This window comes from Dasypus novemcinctus, chromosome 12 (assembly GCF_030445035.2).
Source record: "Dasypus novemcinctus isolate mDasNov1 chromosome 12, mDasNov1.1.hap2, whole genome shotgun sequence".
NCBI classification, from domain to species: domain Eukaryota; kingdom Metazoa; phylum Chordata; class Mammalia; order Cingulata; family Dasypodidae; genus Dasypus; species Dasypus novemcinctus.
Window position 1 is genome coordinate 18,947,481 of NC_080684.1, and position 20,078 is coordinate 18,967,558.

The window sequence follows — 20,078 nt, forward strand, 5'->3', positions numbered from 1 at the left end:
TTTTCTTCCTTATTGCTTCTTGCCTTTTTACCTTTTCCCCCTTTAAAACTTCAGAGGCATATAATTGGATTCTTCTGAATTCATTCTTTAATATACACCATCATCACTCCTGCACACACACACACATATATATATTACTTATACATATTTATTTTTAATAGATTCGTTATTCACTTGTTTTTAAAGGAATTATAAAATCATATGACCCCCACCAGCCAACCTAAGAGTTAATACTTACTCATAATTACCTTTAACTTCGATCTGCTCCCTTCTCCTGATCACCCACTCAGAAGTTATACATTGCCTAAAATTTTGTGTTTCTGTGAAAAACAGGCCTGTCGATTACATTTCATATTCCGTAATTGTGCGGTTTGGTTACCAAAATGTTTTACTAGGCCCACCCACGGGACCACCATGCTGAGCACCCGGCATAGCCGGCACCCAGAGAGGGCCAAGGTGGGACCACGGAATTGGCGCCCAAAGGAAGGCCCTCAAACGGGCAGCTCGCCCAGACCGACTCACCCCGGCCGTGCCCGCTTCGCACCCGCCAATTGCCGCTGACTTGGCCGTCTACTGCGGTGACAATTTGTCTGTACCTGCAGCCCAGGTTGCCCAGCTCCGGTTAGCCGACGTGTCTGTCCCTGGCCAGCCATGAGGACCTCATGAAGATGGTGCACCTGCCCTACCTTTCTTTGCTCGATGTTCATTGCTACAACCATTCAGCGCACGCCAGAGCGCAAGCTCATGCTCAACTCCATCTACCAGTTCGTGGCCAGCAGCTTCCCCTTCCACAGGTGCAACGAGGTCTGCTGGTAGAACCTCGTCTGCCACAATCTGTCTCTCAACGACTGCCTCAAGAGCTCTGCAACAAGGATAACCCTGGACCCTGGATCAAACTGCGAAAAAATATGACAGTGAGATCTTCCTAATGAAACAAAAACAACATTCTGAGGCCAAAGGCAGCTCCTCCATCACCACAGGGACATCTAAGCCAGAAGGAACCAGCCACTCCTCTTTGCCGAGGCTTCTCCTGGCCCCAGGAGTACTGCCTCATATCCTCTCAGGGGGATACCATGCTCTCCTCCACCCTTCAGCACTTCTTCAGCAGCCTCAGGACCTTGAGTGTCAGTCGCAGCAGGAGCCCTCAGCTAGCTCTACTTGGCAGCCACCGCCTAAGGACCAAGGAGGTCCAGCTGCCCTCCAGCAGGATATTCCCACCCTCACTGCACCCCTACACCCAACTTCATCTCAGAGGTCTTGCAGAGTAACTGCAGCAGCATTAACAGCAGCCAGAGATTTTCCTATTATAGCTCTTACCCTGCAACCGCCAGCAGGACCAAAGTAGTCCCTCTACAGCTTCAGCCGAGTCAACACCCTCATCCACCCCCAGGGGGCTCCTAGGTCTAGAGCAGTGCTTTGCAGGCCTTGATGTGCCCACCTGGAGATCTCCTTAAAATACAAATTTTGTTTCAGTCCTTTTGGGGAGGGCCTGAGGGTCTTCATTTCCATGGAGCCCCTGATGACTGCACCTGCAGTAGCAAGGTTGTGGATAACTCTTTCTATAATCCAGCAAGATTTCACAGGGTTCTCTAGATAAAGGGCCTCCTCAGTGAGACAGTCATCTCATTCTATTCTAGGACAGTAGCCCCTAAGTCCTATGGGGAGAGAACCATGTGTTTCTTTTTTTCTTTTCATTACTGTGTACTAAGCTTACAAGCACAAATGTGATTAGGGACCAGCTAATTAATATGGACCAATGAAGCTGTTGGGTAGGAAAAATAATAACAATTACAAATGGAAAGTGAAGCAGTGATGAGGAATTGGGAATGGACAGCTGAATTTTGCTGAGGGCAGCTGGTAATCTCCTGTGCCACAGTATTGTGATTTTTCTAACAGAGTCAGATTTCTGGATTTTTATATGATACTTCCAATTGTTGTTCTTTGTCTCTATTTAAACTTTTTAAAACACTATACTAGAAAACCCTGCAAATCCTTGAGCTAATCTATCAACCACCTCTACTTACACTGAAAATCATCTTGTCCATAGTACATACCAATAGCAATGAGCTGTCAACTCCAGCCAAGCCAAGTGTGCCAAGCACTGTTCCAGACACTTCACTCACAACTGCCTTAGCAGACAGACGTGATTATGGCTCTATTTTCCATATGAGGAAAGCGTACCTCTAGGTAACTTGCCCAAGGCAGCACAGACAGTAAATTGTAGCAACAGGATTGACTCCAGGGATGGTGCTTATAATCTCTATGTTCTAGTTCCTAGAATAAACAAAGAAGCCAGCATCTACAGACAGACATTAAGTGCATGGGGGCAGGGATAGAACTAGATCTCATTTGTCCAAAGATTCTGGCTGAAATGGAGACCATTAGAGATGTTTCCCTAGCCCTAGAGGGGGGACACTGCCTCTTTCTTATCCTAGGGTGACATGTTCTAGTTTGTGACAGCCTCATTTCTTGTCTCCTTTAGCATGGGCCCTGGATCTTTCATTTTTTTAGCAAAGCATTATTAGAATTTTATTGAAAATAGTTTTTGAATGATATTTTTATTTATTTTTAGAATACATTTATTTCTTACGTTTTTTAATTTGAGAGGTTTTGAGTTACCAAAATAATCATGTATACCATTGGGAGTCCCATACATCATCGCACTACCAACACCTTACATAGCTGTGACACTTTTGTTACAAATGGTGAAAGAACATTGTCATATTACTGATATTTATTGTCCATATCTTATATGGGGTTTATTTTTCTCACAAATCATCGTATTATTAACATGATGTATTAGTATTGTATATTTATTATAGTTCATGAGAGAATGCTCTCATATTTGTACTGTTAACTACAGTCCATCATTCACCATGGGGTTCACTATGTTATGTGGTCCCCTGCCTTGTGCAATCCATTAAAATTTTACACGCACTGGCTCTCAGTTCCATCACAGTGGTGTGCTGTCATTATCTCACTCCATTTCAGAACGTTTTTATTACTTCGAAAGGAAAAACCCATACCTCCCTGTACTCCTCCTTTACTGACCCTTAGCATTATTTCAGTACCTTCTTTGCCATTACTCTAAAAATATTACAGTATTGTGTTAACTATAATGCATACCTTCGACTAGTATTAGCAGTATTTCCTCATTTTTTTTTTTTTTTTTTTTTTTTTTTTTTTTTTTAATTTTTTTATTTTTTATTGACTTTGTAATAATATTACCTTAAAAATATATATGTGAGGTCCCATTCAACCCCACCCCCCCACCCCCCCTCTCCCCCCCCCCCAACAACACTCGTTCCCATCATCATGACACATCCATTGGATTTGGTTAAGTACATCTTTGGGCACCTCTGCACCTCATATACATTGGTTCACATCATGGCCCATACTCTCCTCTATTCCATCATGTAGGCCCTGTGAGGATTTACAATGTCCGGTGATTACCTCTGAAGCACCATCCAGGGTAGCTCCATGTCCCGAAGATGCCTCCACCTCTCATCTCTTCCTGCCTTTCCCCATACCCTTTGTCCATTATGTCCACTTTTCCCAATCCAATGCCACCTCTTCTATGTGGACACTGGATTGGTTGTGTCCATTGCACCTTTATGTCAAGAGGAGGCTCAGATTCCACCTGGATGCTGGATGCAATCCTCCCATTTTCAGTTGTAATCACTCTAGGCTCCATGGTGTGGTGGTTGTCCTTCTTCACCTCCATCTTAGCTGAGTGTGGTAAGTCCAATAAATCAGATTGTAGGTGCTGGAGTCTGTTGAGGCTCAGGATCTGGCTATCACATTGTCAGTCCAGAGATTCAAATCCCCTAAATATATCTTAAACCCCAACATTAACTGCACCTCCAGCACATTAGCATGAAAGTCTTATGAAGGGAGATCCCATCTGAGTCCAGATTCATCACACATAAACACCATTTCCAAAGAGGGGCCATCTGCCCTGGTAGTTAACCCCATCAGCCATGACCATAACTCCCATGGGTCTCTTTAGCCCTCAAAGGAACCAATATCTGGGGGTTGTATCTGCTTTATCTGTCTCTCTGACTCTGCTCAGTTGTGCATGAGGGCAAACCTTCTGCCAGCCTCCAGACTCTTTTTTAGAAACTCGTAGCCATATAAACTCATTTCTCCTTTCCATTTCCCCCTTACTTTAGGTCAAACAGCATTTTAAAGTCATGGTATTTTATGTAGACATGGATATTCTGCTGATCCGCATTGAACCTTCCGTATAAGGTCATTTTCCAGTTGCATCATCAGTTGGTAGTTGATAGTGGTCCCTCGTTGCCAGGGAGGCTCATCCCCGGGTGTCATGTCCCACGCTGGGGGGAAGGCATTGCATTTACATGCTGAGTTTGGCTTCGAGACTGGCCACATTTGAGTAACATGAAGGCTGACAGAAGGAAATTCCCAGGCACAAAGTTGCTCTAGGCCTTGTTATTATTTTGGGTTTATCAGCTCACAAGCATATTCTTAGCATCTTGTAATAGAAAACCATTCTTTCATTTGTACTACTAACCCCAATGATCATCTATTACCAAAATCAGTATGTTATACAGTCCCTAGATTTATCTTCTAGCTTTCTTTCAATTGTCATTAACCTTTCAGCCACAATCACACTTATAAACCAACAGTGATCATGATACTCACTATAATCACTTACCATTAACTTTAACCATTTCCCCACGTTTATAATCCCCCTTATTAAACAGTCTACATTCATCCTGCATGAGTTTCTCCTTCTCAATCCACATTCTATTTTCTAGTAACCTATATTCTAGAATTTAACTCCAAGAGTTTACTCATCATGTTGGGTTCATATTAATAAGACTATGCAACATTTTTCCTTTTGTTTCTGGCTAATTTCACCCAACATAATGTTTTCAAAGTTCATCCATGCTGTCATATTCAGTCCAAGATCATTTCTTTTTACTTCTGAATAGTGTTCTATTGTATGTATATCCCACATTTTGATTATCTGTTAATTGGTTGATGGAAACCAGGTTATTTCCATCTTTCAGCAATTTTGAATAATGCTGCTCTGCACATTGGTGTGTAAATGTATTTCATGCCCTTGCTTTCAGTTCTTCTGAATATATTCCTAGTAGCAGGATTGCTGGATCATAAGGCAGTTCTATATTTAGATTTGTGAAGAATTGCCAAACTGTCCTCCACAAAGACTGCACCATTTTACATTTTCACCAAAAGTGAAGGAGTGTTCCCAATTTCTTCACATCTTGTAGTTTTCTGCCTTTATATTAATGGCCATTCTGTGAGGCATGAAATGACACCTCATTGTAGTTTTGATCTGCATTTCCGTAGTAGCTAGTGATGTTGATTATCATTTTGGCCACTTGTATTTCTTCTCTGGAAAAATGTTTGTTCAAGTCTTTTGCCCATTTTTAATTGTGTTGCTTGTCTTTTTATCGTTAAGTTGTGTGATCTCTTCACATAATATGAAGAATAAACTACTATCAGATACGTGGTTTTTGAAAATTTTCTCCTGAAATTTCCTTTCTGAAAATGTGTGAGTTGCCTTTTCACCTTCTTAACAAAGTTGTTTAAAGCACAAAATTTTTAAATTTGATGAGATTTGATATATTTATTTTGCCTTCTCTTTCTTGTGCTTTAGTGTAGAGTTTAAGAAACCAACACCTACCACAAGATCTTGACGATGTTTCCCTACATTTTCTTCTAGGAATTTTATGATTGTAGCTTTTATATTTAGGTCTTTGATACATTCTGAGCTCATTTTTATATATGGTGTGAGATAAGGATCTTCTTTTTTTCTTTTTTTTTATATGAATGTCCAGTTCTCCCAGCATCATTTGTTCAAAAGATTATTCTTAGCCAGCTGGGTGGGTTTGATAACCTTATCAAAAATCACTTGACTGTAGATGTGAGGTGCTTTTTCTGAATTCCTGATTCAGTTCCCTTGGTCAAATATGTCTATCTTTATGCCTAAAGACATTTTTGGCTTTTTGGGCTCCCTTACAAATCCAAATAAATTTGATAATTGGTTTTCCAATCTGTATTAAAAAAAAAAAACTATTGAAAATTTTATTGGGATTACATTGAATCTGTAAATCAAAGTAGTTAGAATTGACATCTTAAGGATATTCAGCCTTCCAATCCATGAACATGGAATTTCTTTCATTTATGTCTTTGACTTTTTTAGCAATGCTTTGTTGTTTTCTGAATACAGGTCTTTTTACGACCTCGGTTAAATTTATTTCTATATATTTGATTATCTTAGTTGGTATTGTAAATGGAAGTTTTATCTGACTTATTCTGCAGATTGCTCATTAATAGAATACAGAAACATACTGCTTTTGCATATCAATCTTAATCCCGCCACTTTGCTGCACTCGTCCATTAGTTTTAGTAACTTTGTTGTGGATTTGTGAGGATTTCCTGGGTATGGACAATATTACAAGCAAATAGCAAAAGTTTTACTTGTTCCTTTGCTATTTGGGTGCCTTTTATTTCTTTTTCTTACCTAATTGCTTTAGCTGGAACTTCTAGCACAATATTGAATAACAATGGTGGCATATGGCATTCTAATCTTATTCCCAGTCTCAGTGGTAATGCTTTCAGTCTTTCATCATTGAGTACAATGTTAGCTGTGGTTGGTTCATACTTGCAGTTTACCGTTTTGAGGACATATATTTCAATGCCTATCTTTTGGAGTGTTTCGATCAAGAAAGGATGCAGTATTTTGTGAAATGCTTTTTCTGCATCAATTGAGATAATCATGTGATTTTCTTCTTCAGTTTATTAATTTGTTGCATTACACTAATTGATTTACTTGTGTTGAACCACTCTTGAATGCCTGTGGTAAATCTCACTCGATTGTGGTGTATAATTTATTTAATGTGCTTTTGGAATTAGTTATGAAGTATTTCATTGAGGATTTTTACATCTATATTCCTTAGAGACATTGGTCTGTGATTTTGTTTTTTCACAATATCTTAGTCTGACTTTGGTATAAGGGTGATGTTGGCACCAAAGAATGAGTTTGGTGCATTTTCTTCTATTCAAATTTTTGGAAGAGTATGAGCAAATTTGGTATTAGATCTTCTTTGAGTGATTGGTATAATATACCTGTCAAGTCATCTGGTCCTGGACTTTCCATTTTGGGGAGGTTTTTGATGACTGTTTCAATCTCTGTACTTGTGATTAGTTTGTGGAGGTATTCTATCTCTTCTAGGGTCAGTGTAGGTGGTTTGTGTGTTTCTAGGAATTTGTCCATCTTGTCTACACTGCCTAATATGTTGGCACACAGTTGTTCATAATGCAATGTAATGCAGGGTCAGTGGTAATGTGCCCCCTCTCATTTTTGTTTTTATTTATTTTCATCTTCTCTCTTTTTTTCTTTGTCAGTCTGACTAAGATTTTGTCAATTTTGTTGATCTTCTCAAAGAACCAACTTGAGTTTTAGTTTTGTTTACTTTTATTGTCCTTAGTTTTCTTTATTTCTGTTCTAATCTTTGTTATTTCTTTTCTTCTATTTCCTTTGGATTTAGCTGCTGTTCTTTATCTAATTGCTCCAGATATGTAGTTAATTCTTCGACTGTAGCTCTTAATTCTTTTTAAACACAAATATTGTGGACCATAAATTTCCTCCTCAGCTTTGCCTACATTGCATCCCATAGGTTTTGATATTATGTGTTCTCATTTGCATTTGTGTTTACATATTTACTGATTTCTCTTGCAATTTCATCTTTTAGCCATTGATTATTTGAACATGTTGTTCAGTCTCCATATTTATATTTTTTGCTTTATCTGCCTGTTAAGATTTCCAGCTTCATTCTCTTATGATCAGAGAAAATGCTTTGTATATTTTTTCATCTTTTAAAATTTGAATCCTGTCTTGTTTCCCAACATATGTTATACCCTGGAGAAAGATCTATGAACATTTGAAAAGAATGTTTACCTTGCTGTTTTGGTGTATCATGTGCTATAAATATCTGTCAGGTCTAATTCATTTATCATATATTCAAGCACTGTAATTGTTTACCCTCTGCCATAATGTTCTAGCCAATGCTGAGAAAGGTGTATTGAAATCTCCAACTATTATTGTAGAGACATCTGTATCTTCCATTAGTTTTACCACTATTTGTCTCATGTATTTTTGGGCACCCATGTTAGGTATATGTATTAGTCAGCCAAAGGGGTGCTGATGTAAGGTACCAGAACTCTTTTGATTTCTATAAGGTGTATTTATTTGGAGTAGAAGCTTACAGTTAGCAAGCCCTAAACAGTCCAACTCAAGGTACCAGAGGAGGTACATTCTCACCCAAAGTCTGTTGCCACATGTTTACACAAGATGGCAGGAATGTCTGCAAGGGTTCAGCCTTACTACTTCCCCTTAAGGCTCCATGGTCCCAGGGTCTTCTTGTCTCAGCTATAGGCTGGTATAAGGCTTGTCACTTTTCCTGTGGCTTGTCTATTTCTGGGCTCAGCTACTCTGTTCTCTCCACAAGGTCTGCAGTAGACTATCAAGTTCATCTCTCTTCCTGGGGCTGTGTCTATGGAGTATTCTCTCTTCCTACATATCTACTTCTGTGTTATCTTTCTCTGTGTATTTGCTTCCCTCTCTTTGAGCATCCATTTATATAGTCTACTGCTATAGGCTAGCTGTAGGTGGGGACTCAAGCTGAGTCACTCTAATGACATGGTCAAATAAAATCCCTAATCTTCACTTAATAAAGTAAAGTGAAACCCCTGAGTCTAATGCAATCTAATACACTGAGAGGAGCAGACCAGTTTATAAACACGATTAAATGTAATATGTATTTTTGAAATTCATATCAAACTTTCACAGTAAATCACTATTTATCATTGTTATTTCATCTCTGTGAATTATCCCTTTTATTAATAAATAATGACCTTCTTCATCTCTTTTAAGAGTTTTTCACTTAAAATCTATTTTATTATATTAATATTGCTGCTTCAGATCTTGTTTGGTTATTAAATGTATGAACACTCTTTTCCCAGTCTGTTCAGCATGATTGTGTTCTTGTGTCTAAAGGGAGTCTTTTGCAGACAGTATATACATGGCTCATACTTTTTAAATCCATTTTCTCTATCTATGTTTTTTTGATTGGGGAGTTCATTTCATTAATATTCATTGTTCTTACTGTAAAAGTATTATTTACCTTTTTCATTTTACTCTATCTTACTATTGTCTGGTTTTTTACACTTTCAGTTACCCTTACTAATAATCCTCATTCGTACACTCTTCTCCAAATCTTTTGCCTTTGTCTTTTCCTTTGCAGTCATAGAAGTCTTTTAATATCTCCTGTTAGATCCAGTCTTTTTGTAACAAACTCTCTCAGTTATTATGATTTTATTGTTTGCTAAGACTTTAAACTCACCCTCATTTTGAAGGATAGTTTGGCTGGATAAGGATTTCTTGGCTGGCAATTCATACCACTTCTTTCTTGCCTCTATGGTTTCTGATGAGGCATCTGCACTTAGGCCTATAGAGCTTCCATTGTATGTGATGCTTGGCTTTTCTCTTGCAGTTTTCAAAATCCCCTCTTTTCTCTGATATTTGACATTCTGAGTAGTAGATGTCCTGGAGTAGCTCTATTTGAATTTATTCTGTTTGGGGTGCATTGTCCTTATCAGATATTGATATTTATATCTTTCATAACCATTGGAAATTTTTCTGTCATTAAGTCCTGAAATATTTTCTGTCCCATTTCTCTTCTTTTCCCCTTCTGGGTCAACTACAACATTTATATCTGTGCATTTCACATTATCTTTCAGTTCCCTGAAACACTGTTGCATTTTTTTCTATACTTCTCTCTTTCTATTCTTCTGTATTTTCAAGTTCAGGTACTCTACCCTCCAATTCACTGATGGTCAATTTATCTCTTGCCTAGTGATTTTGTTTCATAGCGCCTCTTTAATAGTTTGTTCAACTTATTCTAAATATTTCAGAGTGCCCTGTTTAAGTAATCAAAATAACCCGCTCACAAATTGAAGCATAGTGGGCATCACCATCCCAAAATCCTCAAGATCAAGGAATGAGCAATCATAAGGTGGAAATGCAACTGTTGGCTGTAAAGATAGCTATTTTAAACAGAAAGTATCTTCCAAACCGTTGCCACAAAGGAAAAAAACCTCTCAGTGAAAAGATGATTTATTGTGGGTACACAAGCAAGGAACTGGGGGAACCTTCACAAAACCAGTTCGAAGTGAAAATGGAAATGGGGTGTTTTTAGTCATAAAAAAGCAGAAAAAGTGTAGTTGAAAGAAAAACAAGTAGGGAAAAAAAAACAATGTATGAGGAGCGTATGTGAAATTTTTCAGTCTTGTGTTGTCTCAAACACATCCAACTTCTCATTGATTTCAGTGGCTTATAAACCACAGTTTAGATATGGTTATGCAAGTAGAAGGCCATCCTAGCTCCTTTCTCAGACAACTGTTCAAGGATACCAAAATCTTTGCCTCTGTGGAGAGTTACGTATTTGCACCATTCTGTCTGGTTTTGTTTTGAGACATTATATAATTCATGTAAGCAAAACTGAGAAAGTTTGGTTAACATCCTTCAGGAAATTAAGGGCAAAGTGTAAACTTCTAAAATTAGATGAATAGAAAACCAACTCAATTAGTTTTGGAATTTTCAAAGCTACCTAAGCAAACAAATTTCAATGAGCACATTTTCTAGCTATCACAATTATGGCCTACAGGAGAATTCTTATTTTAGTAATGGAAGAACTTGTAACAGTGATATAGAGACAGTAATTTCCAGAGGTTCCGTGGGGAGGGAGAGGGAAGAATAGGTGTAACATAAGGCATTTTGAGGATATTCAAATTGTTCTGCAGGGAGAGGGATATTGAAATGGCAGATAAAAACCATTATACATTTTGTCAAAACATATAAAATTATGCAGTACAAAGTGTAAACCATAATGTAAACTATAGACCAAGGGTTATTAACAAGGAGAACTGTGAGCTTGAATTGAAAATTCAAAAAACATTATTCTTGTGGGGACATGTTGGCACAGGTGTAATACATTATTAAATAACACATGGTATGGTGTGGACTTAGTTAAGGGGTCTATGGTTTTCACCTGAATAGCAGAGGTTGGAGGAACAATAAAGGATAAGAACCCCTGCCATAGACCATGCTTAGCAGTGATGCTTCAATATGTGTTCATCAATTGCAAAAAATGTACCAAAATAATGAAAGGAGTTAATGGGGCAAAGTGTGGGAGACGGAGAGAGTGAGATATATGGGAATCACCTATATTTTCAATATAACATTCATGTAATCTAAAGCTCCTTTAAAAGTAAAGAAAACAACAACAACAAATAGGGCCAGGGACTGACTAATGGGGTGCAAACCTGATTCTAGAGTGCATGGAAACGAGACACTACAGTGTTTTAATGATTACAGACTCTTGGACTGCCAGTGGGTGGCCGTCTTCAGTGAGCCTTTCAAGGGAGTTGTCTAAACTTCCACTCACTGGTGATTTGGGCCTGGACAGAACTGTGATTCTAAACAGACTCCACTGGCCAAACTCAGAATAGAAACCATGCTGTGCCCTTTTCCATACCCTTTCTCCTCCCAGGGAGGAAGATGTACATTCCCCTCTCAGTTGGCTAAACTGAGAACAAGTTTTACCCAAACTGTTTGCGTTAGGTTGGGGAATGGGTGCTGTTCCTGGCCATGGGACTAGTAACTCATGGTTTTCACTTCAGCCTCTTCGTCTCTTGGTCCCTCTTCCTCCTGTACATATGCATAGCACTCTCCTTCTCTACAGACCCTCAGAGCAACTTCACAAGTTAGCTTTTTGCCTTTCCTCTGTTGTTTTTGTAAGAGAGTTGAGCCATGGCACATGGCTAACACACAGCCACTACTTGTTGAATGAAAGAATTTATTCAAGAGTGTTCATGAAAATGTGGATAGTTATTAAAGAAAAAAGTTATCCTGGGCTCATAGGATAAGTCTAGTAGTAGTCCTTATTCTGCTATTCTCTGACACAGTTAAGATTGAAATACTCTGCTGAAAATTTGACATTTTTCCTTAAAATCTGCAGAACCCCCTTTATTTTTATTTATTTTATTTTTTCTCTGGTTGAAAAATGTGCATTTTTAGCTGCCACGGTATTGTTGAGATGAGACTGCCTTATGTAAATTGGATTAAAAAAAGTTTTTTATTGAATTGTATTTTCTTTAAAGATACATAGATCACAAAATATGTTACATTAAAAAATTTAAGAGGTTCCCATATACCCCACACCCCACACCCCCACTCCTCCCACATCAACAACCTCTTTCATCATTGTGGCACATTCATTGCATTTGGTGAATACATTTTGGAGCACTGCTGCACCTCATGGATTATAGTTTACATTGTAGTTTACACTCTCCCGCAGTACATTCAGTGGGTTATAGCAGGATGTATAATGTCCAGCATCTGTCTCTGCAATATCATTTAGGACAACTCAAGTCCCAAAAATGTCCCTACATCTCAACTATTCTTCCCTCTCCCTGTCCTCAGCAACTACCGTGGCCACTTTCTCCAGATCAATGCCACAGTTTCTTCCATTACAGTCACAATAGTTCTATAATAGAATACCAGAAATTCATTCTAATCCATATTTTATTCCTCCATCCTGTGGACCCTGGGATGGTGATGGCCACTACACCTCTATATTGAGAGGGGGCTTAGGTCCCACATGGTTGATGGATAAGATTCTCCCGCTTGGATTTGTAGGCACTCTCAGTTCCCTGGTGTGGTAGTTGACCATCTTCACCTTCCTGTTAACTTTAGTATTTTTTCAAATGGGAGGTTTGTGATTGACAAACTCCTACTTTTAAAAAATCTGTGAATATTTTGAACTCTTCCTCATTTTTGAAGGCCAGCTTTGCTGGATATGGAATTCTTGGCTGGCAGGGTTTTTTTTTCTTTTAACATCAACCTTTGTCATACAAGTGCCTTCTTGCCTCCATGATTTCAGATGAGAAATCAGTGATTAATCTTATTGAGCTTTCCTTGTATGTGGTAAACTCTTTTCTCTTGGTGCTCTCAGTATTCTCTCTTTGTCCTGCATGTTTGACCATTTGATAAGTATATGTCTCACGGTAGGCCTGTTCGGAGTGCCCTGCACTTACTGGGCTTGTAAATCCATTTCTATAAAGAATTGGGAAAAATTCAGCCATTATTTCCTCCAACACTCTTTCTGCCCCTTTCCCTACTCTTCTCCCTCTGGGAAACTTATAATGCATATGTATGTTTGTTTGTTGTTTTCTTTCAATTCACTGAGTCCCTGACAATTTTTTTCTATATTTTTATCTATCCGTTCTATTATCTATGCAATTTCATATATGTTATCTTCTACATTACTAATTCTCTCCTCTGTCTGTTCAAATCTGCTGTGTATTAGTCAGCCAAAGGGGTGCTGATGCAAAATACCAGAAATTGGTTGGTTTTTATAAAGGGTGTTTATTTGGGGTAGGAGATTCCAGATACCAGGCCATAAAACATAAATTACTTCCTTCACCAAAGTCTATTTCCACATATTGGAGCAAGATGGCTGCTGACATCTGCGAGGCTTCAGGATCCTGGGTTCCTCTGGGCTCAGCTCCTCTGTTTTCTCCACAAGGTTACCTGTAAACTATGAGGCCCTTTGGATTTGCCTCTTTCCACAAGGTCAGCTATAGGCTATAAGGCGAACGGCTCTGTCTCTCTCTCTCTGGGGCTCCAGCTTCAGCTTCAGCATCGAAGTCCAACATCAAAACTCCAACATTAAAAGCCCCCAAGTCTGTCCTTTGCCATGCCTTTTATCTGTAAGTCCCCACCCATGAAGGGGTGGGGACTCAATGCCTTAATGAAGTAGTCCAATCAAAGCCCTAATCATAACTTAATCACGCCCAGGTATAGACCAGATTACAAACATAACCCACTATCTATTTATGAAATTCATAACCATATCAAACTGCTACATGCTGTTATGTGCTTTCAGCATATTTTAATATCTTGCATTGTGCCTTTCATCACCATCAGATCTGTTATCTTTGTTACGTACTTTTATGATTCTTCTGTATATTACTCCAGTGTCTTCTTAATATCCTTTATCTTTCCCTTCACTTCATTAATTTGATTCTTGATATTTGTTTGGACATCCTTAATTAGTTTTTCCATATTCTGCATCTCCTCCTGTTTTTCAGTTTCTTCATTAGACTGAATCAGGTTTTCCCATTTTTTAGCTTGGCTTGCAATTTTTTGCTGGTGCCTGGGCATCTGTTTATTTTGATGGGCTTATTCAGATTATTAACTTCTCTTTCTATGCTTGGGTTTTATTTTGCTTTTTTTGTGTGTTAAGGTTCCTCTTTGACACTTGGTTCCACTTATTCTATATTCTTGTAGTTGTCCATGTTCCCCCCCCCAAAATATTAAGATCTTAGAAAAGGAAAGAAAGAGAAGAGAAAAAAGAATAATATAAAAAAAATTAAGATTCAGAAGGAACCTTAAAAGAACCAGGAAGAAAGGAAAAAAGTAAATATCTAATAAGAGTAAAAAATCATAAAAAATAAAAAGGATTAAAGATAAAACTTGTGGAATAATAATGGAAAGAAACAGAACTTCGATAGAATAAAATAAAAGACCATACATATAAGAAGAAAAGAAAGAAAATTACCTAATTTTAATTTTTAATAAGATTAGATTAAAAGAAAAGACCAGGAAAGAAGATGTGGCTCAAGGGATTGGGCTCCCTCCTTTCCCATAGGAGATCCCAGGTGTGGTTCCTGGTACCTCCTGGAGAAGACAAGCAAGACAGCGAATGGAAACAGCCAGTGCAAATAATGGACGGGGGATGGATAAATAACTAAAATAAATCTTTAAATAAAATAAGAAAAAAGGACCAGAAAATGAGAAGAAAGAAAATGAGGTCCTTACACGAGAAGAAGGAATAAAAGAAATGCAGAGGAAGAGAGGAAAATGAAATAAAAGAAATAAACTAAGGAGAAAAGGGAGAAAAAAAGAGAGAGAAAGAAAAAAGCAAAACCTAACAAAACAAAACACAGAAAAAAACAGGCTTATCTCTCAGACCACTAGCAAAGGTCTCAGGCTGCTGGTGCTCACTAATCAATCTCCTTGCAAGCCTGCTCACCCCAGATAAGGTACACTGGGTGTAGAGAAAAGAATAAGGATTAAGCAAATAAAAAGAAATCAGATAGCATAAAAAAATTTTCAGTCTAAGTTCCCTGTCCCTAGGCTGCTTGTCCTTCAGCCCCAGCTCCCTGTAACTTCTGAGGTGCATCTCCCCACTCCCCTAATCCCTGGTGCCAGTTAAGGCATTTTGTGTGTGTCTGTGGTACCAGGTATTGAACCAGGGACCTTGTATAGGTGAAGCAGGAGTTTAGCTGCTGAGCAGCACCCATCCCACAGGCTAGATAGGGCTTCTTACAGTTTCTGAAGGCTTGCCGTCTGTTTTGGCTGCCCGTTTTTACCTCAGGACACTTAGGCTTCTAATGTTTTAGAGTTTGCCTCTCCAGGCTTCCCACTCTCCATGGCTGTTATGCACCTCTCACCCCACCCCCTCACTGACCCACTTCTTCTCCCTCCCAGGGTGAGTGGGTGTGGCAGCCTTGCCTGCTCAGTTTCCACCTTCCCCTCTCCCTGGAGCTGTTTCAGTGCCTGATGGTGTCCTTTGTTTTTTTACCCCTAGTCCAACCATCATCTCCCTTCTCCACTATAGCTCTCTGCCCCTGAGTTGGCTGGGTGCTGGACTCCCTCACTACCTGCTCCTCAGCTCCCCCCACCTCAGGAGCTTGCTGGGTACTAGGACAGTCCCTGGTAGCAGTGGGGGGCAGGGGACTTAACTGACTCTAGGAGCAGGTTGAACGCTGGTCTTTTGGGAAGGTCACTGTCCTGGCTTCCTTCGCCCCTGAGCCAGCTCAAGTGCCCTACCTCTTATGAATTCCCTTTCCCCCAGCCAACTGGGTTTCCCATATTGGGTCTCCCATCTCCACTTGCCCTCTCCAATTGCCCTGATGGTCCTGCAGTTTCCCTTCTCCATGGTAAACCTGCCGACCTTCCCACAGTTTCTGCAGGAGGATTGCAGCCTGCTGTCCCCTATTCCACCATCTTGGAGCTCTCTTCCCACTTCTTTTCCCACCCAGGTCCCCAACACCTTCAAACTGCCTTCTGGAGAATTACCTTTTCATCATCTCCATGAATTTTCAGTAGCTGACATATCACCAAATAATAATTCAGGAAGAGAATATTTCTTAGAAGTCACTTGTAGTAAAATTTTACCTTTTATTCTATTATTCTGAGTTTTATTTATATTTTAACATATATTCATATTAACAAAATCGTCATGAATGCAATGTGCATTACTTGATAGTGAGGTTTTCAATATTGCCTATAGATAAAAGAACACAATATATTTACCCAAAGTATTTATAAATCTAGTTCCCCTTATTTTTCAGTATACTTAACCATACATACTGGTTAATGTAATAATTATTAATAGCTATTTCCTCAGAAAATTGCTAAGAGAATTTTAAGTTGTTAATATATACTAAGTAAACATGAAAAATAATAAAAACAATAATTTCATACACCAAGGGAAATCATTATTTACTTTGGGTCCATGTGCTTACACTTTTTAAGTTTATTTGTTTGTTTCCTTATACATAAGGTTTTAAATGCAATTTATAAATCTAATAAATACTTTATATTTGGTTATATCTGAAATAAAATGGTTTTGTAACTTTACTTTGTTGAATATCCCTTTTCCTAAATTGTTCGTTTTTAATTTGAGATTTGTTTACTTCATACTTTTGAAAAGCCTTTCAGTTAAGTATTGAAAAATCGTTAGCATAGCTGATTAAAAAATATATATATGTAGTATCTTATTTATTCCTGAGCGCAAGTACATCAGGTTGCCTTTAATATTCCCATTTTACTCTTGTGGAAAATGACCCTTAAATAATCTTACTAAATTTGTCCTCCATCACAGAGTTAGCCTGTGGTAGAACTAGAATACAAACACAGGCAATACTAATCTAGATTCCATATTTTTATTTTTATTTTGGGGCGATAACCCAGGACCATGTACATGGGAAGAAGGTGCTCAACCACTTGAGCTACATCTGCTACCTGAGATTACATATTTTTAAACACCAAACAAGGTTGAGAGAACATGTTAATAATTTATGACTCATTCAATTTACTAATGTCAGCATATTTTGATCATAACCAATTTTATATTCTCTCCCAGATATTACTATCTTTATCTAATATTCAAATTATGGATGTCACATATTTAGGGATATAATGAGACTTTAAAGCTACACAGTTCATTTGCTAATAGAGTCCTCATTTGGCACTCAAGAAAGTTTTGCTCCCTTTATATCATGTTGCTCATATGGAATTGATGTCCCTGTGGCCATTTCCCATGTCTATCCCAGCGATAAATTTTGCAGTCTTTCACACACACTTGCCAATAGTCCTCTTCTACTTGTTGAAAAGAAAGTATAATAGGGCAAAAAGAAAAGAGGAATCCACTCCTTGACACATGAATTCTTAAGTGATTGGTTACTGTTGAGTGAGAGGGTGGTAGGCCCAGCACTTGGAGAGGGCAGACTTTCTGTTTAACCAGTTAAATGACTTGTGCCATCAAAGTAGGGGCAGCAGACTCTTTCATGCCGTGACACGGGCAAAGAGCAATTGTTTAGGTGAAGAAAGTAATGACTTGTTGGCTGAAGAAAATAAGATGTGGTGTAACCTAGGAAACAGAACAAGCAAAGAATGTTCTCTGATGAGATTCCCTTAGTCAACAGGATAGGAATGTCCCTGGTTAAAATCAATTAGGTCAACAGGCCAGATTAGAAAACAGTACAAAGTTGCCTTAAAAAGTTAAAATAGAAACGGCCTATCCCTGTTTCTAACAATAAGATAACAGGTGGAACATGTGCCCAGGGGATTGTAGAGTTTCTGACCACCACCCAAAAGCTTGGAGAGGATAGTGCTTTCACCCCAGTGTTCATGAAGAGCTGGCCACTGCACAAGTACTTGGATGGGGTGGGACTGCCAATCTATCGGACCAAGAGGAGAAATCATCATTACATAAATGGCTCTCAGACCCTGAAATCTAATGGAATAAGTTTTGCAGGGTTTCAAAATTGTTTGGATCCTGTGACCCTTGTTTTCCTTGTAATTTCTCCCTGTGGAGATGAGAATGTTTATCCTACGTCCATTCCTCAATTGTATATTGGAAGCAGCTAAGTTGTTCTCTAGATTTCAGTGGCCACATAAAGAATTGTGCTCCAGGACAGACATCACCCTTCACCTCTTTTGAAGAGACTTTGTACTTAGCATGATTACTGGAATTACTTCAGGTTCTTGGGCTGTTGTGATGGAATGAATGTATATTGCACACAGAAAGAACATGTATTTTGGGGATCCAGAGTTTGGAGTATAGAACTTTGAAGCAGAATACACCCCCAGAAAAAAAAATGTTCTTAATCCATTCCTGTGGGTATGAACACAGTGTAAGTAGAACATTTTGTTAACATTCTTTCACTTAAGTTCTATACCTTCTCATTCAGAATGGGTCTTCATTCTATACTGGAAATTTTATAAGAGAATGAAAATCAGACACAGTGACAGAAAGCACCAGAAGCAAGAAACTGAAATCAAAGAAAATTAGAAGAGAAGGGAGAAACCAATATGTGCCACCATGTGTCTTGCCATTTAAAAGAGGGACCAAGGACCACTGGCAGCCTTCCCAGGTCTTTGGGAAGAAATCATTGCCTTGATTTGGATATTTTCCCAGCCTCAAGTGATGAAGTAAATTCCCATTGTTTAAACTGAACCATCTCATGTTATTTACTTAAGCAGTCTAGGAAACTAAGACAAGGAATAAGCAAAAATGAACTAGGATTAATGATTTTGGAAGTTCTTAGCCTATCCCATTTACTAAAGATGCTAACATTTGAGTCACTGGCAGGAAAGTGTTTTCTGGGAGAAACCCTGGCTGTGGCTGCACAACATTTGGCTAGTACCTCAGAAGGATCAAAAGTTCAGAATATGCAGTTATAAGAAGGGCATCTGAAGAGATTAAAGTGTGTGAAGATTGCTTGCCCATCTTAGTAAAAGCCAACAATAGAGATGAGATCATTTAAGAAGGCTCTATGTAGGACCTTCCTGTCTAAACAACTATAGTAATTCCCTGTAATAAATACTGCAGATGTATAGTATTTTAGAATGTATACTGCAGATGTATAGTATTTTAGAATGTTATACCAGTGGAAATCTTGCCAAATTGGACTAAATGAGCTGAGAGGAGATGAAATGAAAGCGCTGTCAGTCTCCCAGAATTCTAAAAGCAAGAACTAGGCTGATAAATCTATTCAACTATTAACATTTTGCAACTTTTCTTAGAAAAAAAGGAAGGATGTCTCCAAAGACAGAGTTTTGGATCCTAGCAGTGGTGCCATTGGCCCAGGAGGCAGAACTGAGAAACCAAAGGATCATTTCCAAGCTTAGGACTTAATGGAGTTTTCCTGATAGATTTTTAAAAATTGCTTAGGAACATTGCCTCCTCCTTTTCCTTCCCTTTGCTCACCACTTTCCTGGGAAAGTGTATAACTTATATATCTTTTGCCCATTCTACCATTGTGTTATGGAAGCAAATAACTTGTTTTCTTGTTACATAGATCCAGAGATGGAGAGGAGTTCTCTCTCAAGGTAGATCATCTTAGAGTCTCTCTGATGTATTATTTGGATGGTTTGGGTGGTGAGATTTGAAACATTTGAGCTGATATTTCAATAAGATTTTAGAATTGAGTTGATGCTGTACTGGGTTGGGATTTATGAAGATGTTGACATGATGCACATGTAATTTGTCTTGGAATGGATGTGACTCTTTGGGGAACAGAAGGCAGTATTTGATATGCTGAATAATGTAGATATCCAGGACCCAATACCAAGCTTCTGAGAATACTACCTTATGTGGCTAAAGGAACTTTGTATAAATAACTAAGCAAATAATCATGAGGTGGAGAAATTATCCTCAGTTACTCAAGTG